The sequence below is a fragment of the Acyrthosiphon pisum genome, chromosome X, assembly GCF_005508785.2.
Source record: "Acyrthosiphon pisum isolate AL4f chromosome X, pea_aphid_22Mar2018_4r6ur, whole genome shotgun sequence".
Taxonomy (NCBI): Eukaryota; Metazoa; Arthropoda; class Insecta; order Hemiptera; family Aphididae; genus Acyrthosiphon; species Acyrthosiphon pisum.
Genome location: NC_042493.1, coordinates 51,842,325 through 51,853,780, shown reverse-complemented (window position 1 = coordinate 51,853,780; position 11,456 = coordinate 51,842,325).

Sequence of the window (11,456 nt, the reverse complement as noted above, 5' to 3'; positions counted from 1 at the left end):
AGTCACTTTTTTTCATGTGATGCAGCCCCTTAACAGTTCAAAATAAATCAAAATATTTTGAAAATGGCATGGTGTATTAAAAAATGCTAATATAAACATTGAGTAAAAATGTCATGCATCTATGGTCATTTTTTTAAGAGTTACACCAAAAACACGTAAAAATTACTCATTGTTGTAAAATTAAAATAGGGCTTAGATGTATTGGTAAAATCATTAATCTGTATAGTAATTTTAAAAGAAACAGCTGGTAAAAACTGACTTTAAAATATGTACAGCAAATTCAAGTTATAAAATTATTATTTTTTTAAATTTCATATTCAAAAAAGTTGTAACATGAAACTTTTGAAGCATTCCTCCACCCCAAAAATTGCCACATTTACAAATCCACTTCCACACCTTTAAAAAAAGTAGAAATAAAAAAGTTCAATAAAAACGGAACGATAATCACGCATATTTTCGATGGATGGTTGTAATGGATATACACTTGGCTTTACGATAGGTAATCATAACTCTATTTTAGTTCAGCTAATGGAGCAATTGTGACCTTGTTTTATAGTGTTAAAGAGAGGCGCTGAAGTCTTATATTTGCAGTCTTGCACCAATATTATCAATAATGTATTATGTTTCTGAATCTCATTCAAGCTGAATTGACTGATATATCAACCATCAAAATCCAGCTATACAATTATGCCAAAATAAATTATGCCATGTCTAAAACCACTGAAAAATTATTATTTTTACTATAAAAGTGTCAATCAATTTCAATAAAAAATTATTAAAATATTAAAATATAACGATGATCTATGGGATTCAAATGCACACTCTTGAATCCAGTAAAATACGCCCCTGGCCAAAAGATCGAATATAATATTGTGTAGAAGTTCTTAATACAATTAAAATAGGTATACCAGTTAATTTTGTTATTGTGATGTGTATTAAAGCCAACCAAGAATGACAAGTAGGATTTAAGCACGAGGAGTAGGAACAATTATTTTCAAGTTAATTTGTCACTGACTATTATTTCAAATGTCATAGCAAACGATGCACAAAAATATGATGTAAGAAGTATATTATTCTTTAAACACAACATTTTAATAACAAAAAAAATCTACAATAACATTTTAGAGAAACTTAAATATTTAATTATGGTTGTTAATTAAAAACTTACTATTGACATAATCAATTTTTATTATTAACCTATTGAATATAGAAAATATACATATTTTATTTGTTGAAAACAATGATTCCATTGACGAAGTCACCAAACCCTAAAACAAATTTTTGTTTTACGTTTGAACAATTATAATAATAATTATTACAGACAAATATTTATTCTTCCATAAAAGCTAAACTTAATTACAGTTTTTAATCATTTTATAAATATATAAAACAAATTAATAACTTCAATACATTTGTTGCAAATAATAGGTACAATATTTTAATTAAGTTATTTTTGAAACTCATATATATATATATATTTATCTCTATATATATTATACTTTATATATACATATTTTGCTTATATTTTATAAATCTAGACTTATTTGAATTCATGCCTATTTAAATAGTTTTTAATGAAGCGAAAAAAATTAGGAATAATATTAATATAATTGTATTATAGTAGGGTATTATTTTATATTATACCTATAGTATTATAAATAAAGTAGGTATAGTAATTTGAACATTGACATATAGTTTTACATTTTAATGCCAATAATAACTCATCCAAATGAATTTTAAATTTATATTAATTTTTATCAAACGTAATATTACTTAGTGTAATCATTTGTATACGTTATTTTATAATTTAGGTATGTTAGGTACCTAACCTATCACAATAATATTTTAAGAAAAATAATTTATAACAGTATTTCACCACAAATTATGTTTAGAAACATATGATGTAACAAATGCACAAATACAGTAAAACACAACCCCATATTTTAAAATACCTAGGTATTTAAATAAAGAGATTACACCTGGGTGGTGCATGATTTTATTCTGGCTAAAATAATATTGGATTTTTAAAAATAATATAATTATATTAGGAAATAATTTAAGATTTTTTTTCTTTATTAATAAATACACAATCTGTACTCAGACGGCACAATAAAAGTATGAGCTAGTGACAAGGAAATTGAAAATTTGGAATGAAGAAGCCACCTACTGATGACACTTTCATTATTTTAGATAATTTTTAAAAAACAAGTTTAAAACCATTTCCGTGAACAAAACATTAGGTAGCTTATGTATTTTATTCTATTTATTTATAATATTTATTGTGAATCAACTATCGAGATGTAAAGGAGAAAATTAAAATATTAAAATGTTTTTTGTAATTTATATTTTGTTATTATTCATCAAATAAAAATATTAATTTTAATGGATAAGAAATTTTACTCCTATGTTTTAAGGTTAATATTTTGAGGAAATAATCACGACCTCACCTACCAACTTTTTTTAAACTGCTGTGGAATGGAAATAATACTCATCACAATATTCACAATGGTATAACGTTTCAAATGTTATAAAATTACAATTAAAACATACTATATAGTCATAGTACAGGATAATAATAATATGTAAGAAGAAAATTTACAAGGCGGAACTTGAACCCGCTTATTAGGTATCTTGTTGCTTTATCCACTCTTATTCACATAATTCGTGTTAAGCATTGATAATCAATGTTTAACAATATTAATGATTAGAGCATGAATGATGATGCCTTAAAAATTATAACAATTAATCCAAAAATATGTACGAGTATTTGGGCGCATGTAAACTCCACCACAAGAACATTTTTTTAGTGTAAACTCCGTCGGTGACAAAAATCAGGTAAAATTGAGTTCATGTAAACTCCGCCAGTGAAAAAAATGAAGTAACAGTATACACTATAGAATTAATATAATAAGCAGATTATTATTAAACAAAAAAATCATAATTTTATAGTAATTATTATCCTTATTAATTAAGTATATGTATACCAAAGTATAAAAAAAACTTAAAAATAAAAATAATAAATGTTCGAACAAATCATACAAATTGCAATGGCCAGTATGATGTTAAAAATTAATGATAGACAATTGTGATAACTAATAATCAAAAAATAATATGTAGATATATTATATTATTATGACATAATATGTTGTAATAGGTACCTACTTATAATATTTTGAACTGAAAACTAAAATTATGAGATACAATTAATAGATATTCAAACCATTAAGTCAAATAAAAATCAACTATTATAATTATTATTTAGTATTTATAGCTTTTTCTAACATTTCATTTTCATTTTGAATTTTTGAGTTTAGGTACTTACTAGAAAAATATCGTTTAGTTTTATATTAGGAATGCCTAATTAATACTAGCGGAGTTTTCATATACCCATTACAGGTAAGAAAATAAAACTGGCGGAGTTTACATTAAACCGTTTCATTACCTTTTTATCTAACCGGTATTCTGGCGGAGTTTAAAATCGCCCGAGTATTTATGACCTAAAAAAAAAATTCTGTTTTTATAAGTTAATAATCTGAAAACGTAAAAAATTCCCATACGGCCATACAATAAATGTTTAAAATTACATAAATAATTAATTTATATTCTTAGGTAATAGTTATAATTTACAAACATAGGTACTTACGTCTTACATATTATAAAACTTAAAATTAAACATTATAATAATTTTATGTAAGATCGAATTTGAAAATTGGTTTCAAAAAAGTAAATAATATAACAATGAAGTAATAATAAACTCAATATGTTTTCTCAATAAGGTAGAAGAAAATCTGTTAAAGATTTTCAACAATTACGAAAATTATTTTAAAATATAGAAAAATGCAAAGTAATAATAAATTATTTATGCTCGTTTTTGAAACACATATTCAGCTCGGAAAGCATTGTTTAGGGTGTGTTCTACAACAAAACACAAGTCATCAACATCTGGGCCTTACTAATGATCATTAATAATGTACTGTAATATATTTTTTTATTCAAAACTTTCATCGAAAAGTATATATTTTTAGTAAAAAAATGTAATTGTTTAGTAAATAGTGAGAAAGAAATAAAAATTGGGAAAGTATCAATAATCATTCTGTATCCTGATCTGTTTCCCTTATTGTCGATAATTCCTGTACTCCTTCTATATAATAATTACATTACTAATTTTTAAATGTATAATTCTATACAATTATATTGTGACAGATAGCATTTAATTTGGCTTCAAATAATATACAGTAATAATATATTATAACCTAACTATTTGATCAATACCCTTTATGCATTAATATTATAAAACATTTAAAATATTAGTATTCCGAACAATGAGAAAATTTATATTTTCTTAATAAATGTATTGCTTAGCAAAATTAATGGAACCATCTAGTACAGTAAAATAATTACGGTCAAAGTTCAACAATGTCATAAGTAGGTTGTACACGGTACTATAGTTACTTTTCTTAAAAGCACTGATAATAATGATAAAATTATAGCTGTATGCTTTAAAAATGTAAATAAATATTTCTCACAGAGCCCACGGAAATGTAGGTATCTACCTATGCCCTCATGAATAATATTTATTTCGTCTCATGTGGTATTGAAAATACTTGGCATCGCATTGCGCATTCACGCCGTTATGAGAATGGCATGTGGGATTCGTTAATTTCGCCGAACATCGAATAGGAAACCATCACCATCATTCGTATTCGATTACGAGAAGAAAAAAAACTAATATCAGCGACTGCTATTGCTTTTTGGCTATCGATTTTGTGTTTATCGAGAGAGTATGGCAAATACAAATCTACTCTTGGCGGAACGTTCTAAAAATTAAACCATTAGCTAATGAGATAATGGAATCCGTTCTCTTAAGTATTATACGCGTTCAAGTGACATGCTACCAAGGCCGAATGTTATATTGACGAAATCTAAAGGAACAGTCTGACGTACCAATGTGATTAATCTCAGTTACGCACTCCATATTTTACTTGAAAATGAGACCATCACAATGTGTAGGCCGCCCAAAGTACATAATATTATGTAATATATTGTTTAAACCGTATTACATATAGGTAGGTAGGTACTTTTCAATCAGTTTGATTACTTTTTCGTTATAACATAATCTCGGTACATCAAAAGCTATATTAAGTGACGTAGGTATCTACGGATTTTTTCTATTGATTTAAAATGTAAGCGCTGATAATTAAAAATGATTTATTGAAAGCAGCCAATTTAGATTTTCAAAACTATGGTAGGTTTTAATACGATAGATTTCACCTGCATTGTGTACCATTTACGGTACATTTACGGCAAATATATGAATTATTGAACACCGTTTTCACGAAATCCATTTGATTTGCTTTACAATAACATGCGTAAATCCTTGGTTGAATTCAGTACCGCAGGTCGTGGACTTAACTTTTACGACGATAGAGATTTCCAAATATTATTTGGATTAACCGTTTATCGTCTATTCCGTTTCTTTCGAAGTATTTCGCATTAAATTAAAATATTTACTTGCATTGCAGTGTAATCAAGACTGAATAATTTGAACAGGCACTCCACAACACGTAAGTGTTCTTAAAGTTGGGAAATTCTAAAAAACTACCTTTTCGAAACAATCAACCATTAAAATGAAAAATGTGTATTTTGTATGTTGTCGAGAGATAGCTCGAATATTAACTCGCGCAGTATGTATAACGCGACCACTATCACAAAGTAATGCCTATTGTCTCTCAAACTTGTTATTAATTAAATTGGTATAGCTGTGGTAATCCGCGGGCTACACAATGATCTAAATAATTTTCTTTTGTTATTCGCCGGGCAAGGTTTAGCTCGCAAAACTCAACTACTTGTATTCCAAAATAATGGGCCATGCGCTCTCGTTTTCAATGATATCTTCAGGCATTCCACTTTCGTAATTAATGTAACGTTTATACATTCACACAAAAACGACGGTCTCTTTGTCGTAGTTTTTACTTGACAGGGACTTTGTTTCATTCCAATTACGTAAAATGTCAAGATATTTTGTAATTCTGAAGTGTTAAATAAATCATTTGTAATATTTTACATGTTCATTCGCTTTCATAATATGTCCGAGAAAAGATGATATATTACAATACTCAATATTGCACAGCAAAAATACAAACTTCGCGCACACCTGGTCAATTATTTCTCTGTAGCGTGCCTAAACAAGTAGGGGTAAATTTTTACTGGACGTTTATTTTATGTAAAATCAATACGTGCGTTCGTGAAGTCGATCCTATATGATCTGCTCACGCAGAGTAAAAACAAACACTGGTCCAGTTTTGTTCTTATGGCATCTATTTTGTACTAGAATCTTTAGATAAGGGCTGACAAATAAACTGATAAAATTCCAACAGTGATTTTTTTATAATAATATATAATATTATTAGATATTACGATTCACACTTTACAGCGTCTTATTGGCTTTCGTCCAGAACGAGGGCTGTAACTATTGGTTTACACTTTAGTGTTGGTTTTTATTTTTTAAGTTAGTTATGTATGTGACCACGTTTATGGTTGGTCGTTGGATAGAGTACAAGGGAATTTTCAAAAAGTTCATGAAGTGACGTTTGATATTACAACCGGGTTTTTCTGAAACGCGTCAAACTATAAATATGTTATTTTACGGTTTGCTCTTTTCGCTTAAGAAAAAACTACCGATAGATATCAAACATACAACTTACAGCTGTGTTCAATAAAATCATGTTTATTATAAATCGAAAAAAAATTGATCCTATATTAAAATAATTTCATTAATTATTATATTATAGGTATTAAATCATACTTTACAGTTCAAGAGTATTTTTATTCATAAGTTGCATACGATTAAGTATAAATGATTGTTTTTACAATCTACTATAACACATAATTATTATATTATATCTATATTATTTAATATTATTCATTAAATTTCATACAATTTTTTTATTTTGGGTTATAAGACTTGAAATTTTAAAACAGTACATTTTTTTATAAATCAATTATTTTTCATGTTATTAATTAAACTTTAAAATAATATTTAGTTCATCAAGGAATATCATAAATACAAAATATAAATAAATTCTTCCAAGATATATTATTTAATTAACCTTAAGACTAAAATAAAATAGCGTGCAGGGTTTAAATACATAAAATCTCGTAATTTGTTTTTTTAAAGATAGAATCTTTTGTTACCTACTAATGGCTGTTAAGCTATTTTTACACTGAACTGTAAAATACGTAACGCGTATTGTATATTATTTATGCATTGAAAAGTACCCTTTATTGAAACCCATCATTTCAATTCCATAAGGTATATTTTCATTGGAACTATATTAAAATTATCAGTAATAATAAACCTATGAATTATAGTTTCCAAAGAACAATGAAAATGGAATCAATATGGTGCGAGTGTCGGATAGTGGGAAAAGTTTTTTGTTCGCGCGATCGATGATTACAGTTTATTTATTTTTATTAATTGTGATATTATTTATAACTACTACCTGTATATTAGTACCAGATCCAGATTTAATGGTGGGGGGAGGGAGTATTTAAAAAAAATATTTGTATGGTATTTATGTAGGTAATATATTATGATATTTTTGAGGGATTTGTACTACGAGATATTCTATTGCCGGCAAACATGGCTAGCTTATGATAATATTTCAACCATATAAACAATTAGAGAATATAAGAATTAATTGAAAAATACGGTCCATGGAGGATTTCCCTATCATCCCCCCCCCAACCAGTTTCCACGACTGCCGTTTAATCGTATTACTGCGTAATATGCGACGAAGTTAAAAAATAATTGTATAAACTCTTTTCAGTTTGAAGTAAAATCAATATAAATTCTTAGTTCTAGCTACCTATTCGATAAAATATATTCTATATTCACCAGTATTATAGAGGTGGTTGTGCAAAAAAAAAAAATGTGTCAACGATGTGGTAGATATGCAGGAATATAAAAATAATAATAATATGTTGATGGAGGAAATGTTTAGTATGCGTATGACAGTTCCAGTTTTCTGATATTTTTCTCATAAGTTTTTTCGCGGAAACACTTAGCTGAAAATATAATACATACCTATCACTCAATATCATATGATTGACATTTAATTATTGTTTAACAGTGTTTACATTGGCGCAAAACATCGTTCATAATCTTTTATTTTTGTACCTACCTATTTATTTATTTTATGCAATAAAAACTACGACTGGACGAGAAATGTAATAGTTAGTAGCAATTGTTAATTAAAGAGTTGTATCCATTAATGTATTTAAGTCTTTGACTAGTTCAAATTACAAAGAATTTTCAAAAATGTACTAGGTAACAGAAATACGGAATAACAAAAAATATTATTTTATTATTAAATTCCACTAAGACAAACAAAACGTAAATCTAAAATCTAAAATCTAATCTATTCAAAGTTTACCAATTTACTTAAATTTTTTTTTGGATGATAATGGTTATTACAATATACCAACTATTAAATCCTTAAACAGGTAAATCCGATTCTGATTCAAAATATATTTTTTATAATAATAAGTATTGTATCCATTAATTAATGATTTTTTCATATACCTATCTAAGCTATACAACTTAAAATTAAGAGTTATGACCTATGAGTTATGACTTAGGAGCATCAAATATTATTTACAAATAATTTAATAATTAATTAATTAATTCTCGATAAAAAATTTGTCTCCATTATTGGTATGTATTATTAGCTATTTGTCATAATATATATCATAATATATTAGGTTCTCGTTTTAAAAATACTATCGTATAAATAGATACATTTTATAATATTTATCACTATAATTTGTCAATTTAAACTTAAGAAAAAAAGCTAACATAATAATCTATTCTTGTACCTGTTCTACTTATGTTCTACCTATTTTATCAGGTACCTATCAAATGTTTGTATATTATGGTAAAAGACTATTTCCTCACACTGTACGCTGATATAATATTGATAAATGTACAACGTACATCCAACTTACGTTTAAATATTAAATAAAATAAACATATTACTTACCTATAATAAATTATTTTATCATATTATTTGATTTTTTTGGTAACTTTATGATCAGTGTATTGTATATATTATTACAAATGTATGTATCAGCGCATCACAATGAATGTTGTTCAGTGTGTATATTTTTTCCTAAACCAATAATATAAAGGGCTTTTATTTAAAAAATATAGCTAAATCTAATTTTATTTTCAACCTTAAGCTCTGATATATAATATGTATAAATATACAACATTTTTAATTTCAAAAACGGTTTAGTAATATATGCTTTTAAAACATGAAACAAAATTGTTTTATATCGATACTTTTATAGTTTTATTGATTTATATACTGATTCCCAAAGTGTACAGCACGGTCCCCTGGAAAACCACGGAGTCCTTAAAAGGACTCCGTGGAGTATTATCGGGTCTTAAAATAAATCAGAAACCTTAAGTACGGCTTCCTTATTATTAGTTATGAAAGGACAGCATGGAACAACTAAGCTTAAAAAAGATGCTGCAAATGGAAAAAAAATGTAACCACTGAGTAAATAGAAATAGAAATTAACTAGGTAGTTCAGTTAAAAATTATATTATAACGCTGAAGTAAGTAGTTAATAATATTATTGATTCAATACTAAAATCAGTTTAGCTTCAACTCAGGTTTTGTTGAGAAAAGCAACTATCTTGTTTTATCATTTATCAAAATTATAACCATTTGAATAACTCGACAATGTGCCGGATTGTTTTTTAAATGTTATCTTTTTAATGGATTAGGGTATATATTCATATTGATTTGAAATTTATCCGATTGATAATTTAGAAAATCGTATTTTAAATTGCTTTTCGTAATTTGGAAAGCACGTGAAAGATTACAGAAAAATAATGATTTCTGTTTTAAAAAAAAATTAATTTTGATTAGTTAAGGTATTGTGTTTAAATAAAAAATAATTCTTAAACATTTGAAAATTTAAGAGGATGTCAGCGCACTATTCGTTTTCTCTCTCTGGCCCACGCGCAACAAAGACAAAACGCGTTTACGCAAAATCATTTTTTCTATGCGTTTAAGTAATCTTAGAGTAAAGTCACCTATTAAAAAAAAGATAGATAATAATATTTTTAAGGGAATGATGACATACCGATTTTATATTTTATTATTATTTGACTTTGTATTCCACTTTCAAAATAAATAAAAAAATGTTGTAAATTTAAATGATGTTTAAATTGATTTGAGACAACATTTAGACAAATCGATATTTCATTCCCTCAAAAGTATTATTCTATATCTTTTTTGTAATAAGTGACTTTACTTTAAGATTACTTAAACGCATAGAAAAAATAATTTTGCGTAAACGCGTTTTGTCTATGTTGCGCGTGGGCCAGAGAGAGAAAACGAATAGTGCGCTGACATCCTCTTAAGGTATTATTTATTTAAGTATACTAATTTTTTGATTGTAAAATAATGTTTGAAAAGTTGACTAATAGCGTTCTAAATATAGAATTTTTAAAATTTGATATTATATATATATATTTTTAAATTTTTTTTAACTTTATTATTATAAGATTTGGAATTTGCAATATACATTAAACTAAATGTTTTTCCAACGAAAACAATTTTAATTTATCACAAATTATTGGTCAAAATTACAAGAGTTTAAATACCTATTAAACTATAATGAACTTGTTAAATTTATGATGATGTTTTTTTTTTAAATAAAGTTTATTTCTTTGAATATTAACACCTTAAATAAAATGTAACTTATGTATTCATCATACGGTTTCTATAAACTGTTAGGTTTGTTTTAAAAAAAAAAAATATTGTGTATTACATAATAGTTGAACCTAATTACATTTTATAGCGATTAAAATCCTATATAACACAAACGATGAGTCGTACAACGTGTATTATATTATTTTAAATATTTAACGCCTACTATTTTAATTTTATCTTAGGGCCATGTAAGTACATACAAAAAGGTAGGTAGTAGCAGAATAAATTCAAGTTTGCCGTTTGCCATTGTATAGTTATTACTTCTATACTGGATGATGTCGATCAATCAATATCCATATAACTATATAGGCAAATATGGGCAAATATTGGGCATGTATACTTTGTATACATTACACCACTATATAATATTATTAAGCACATAGTATTTCAAATATTTAGAAAACAAAACAAACAAACATGGTAATGTAATACCTTTCCACCCTTAAAAAAAAAATATGTAATAGGTTATTGTTTTGGGAGTGTCATGAGAATAGGTTATTACTTATTACGTTTCAATGCTTGTAGTATATCATATTATAGAATATTAACAACAAATTAACTTTTAAAATTAAAAGGTACTTTTATTTATTTTAATTTGTTATACAATTTTTTTTATTTAGACTTGTAGTTAAATTTTAATTTGCTTAAAAAATATGATATGTAGTTATA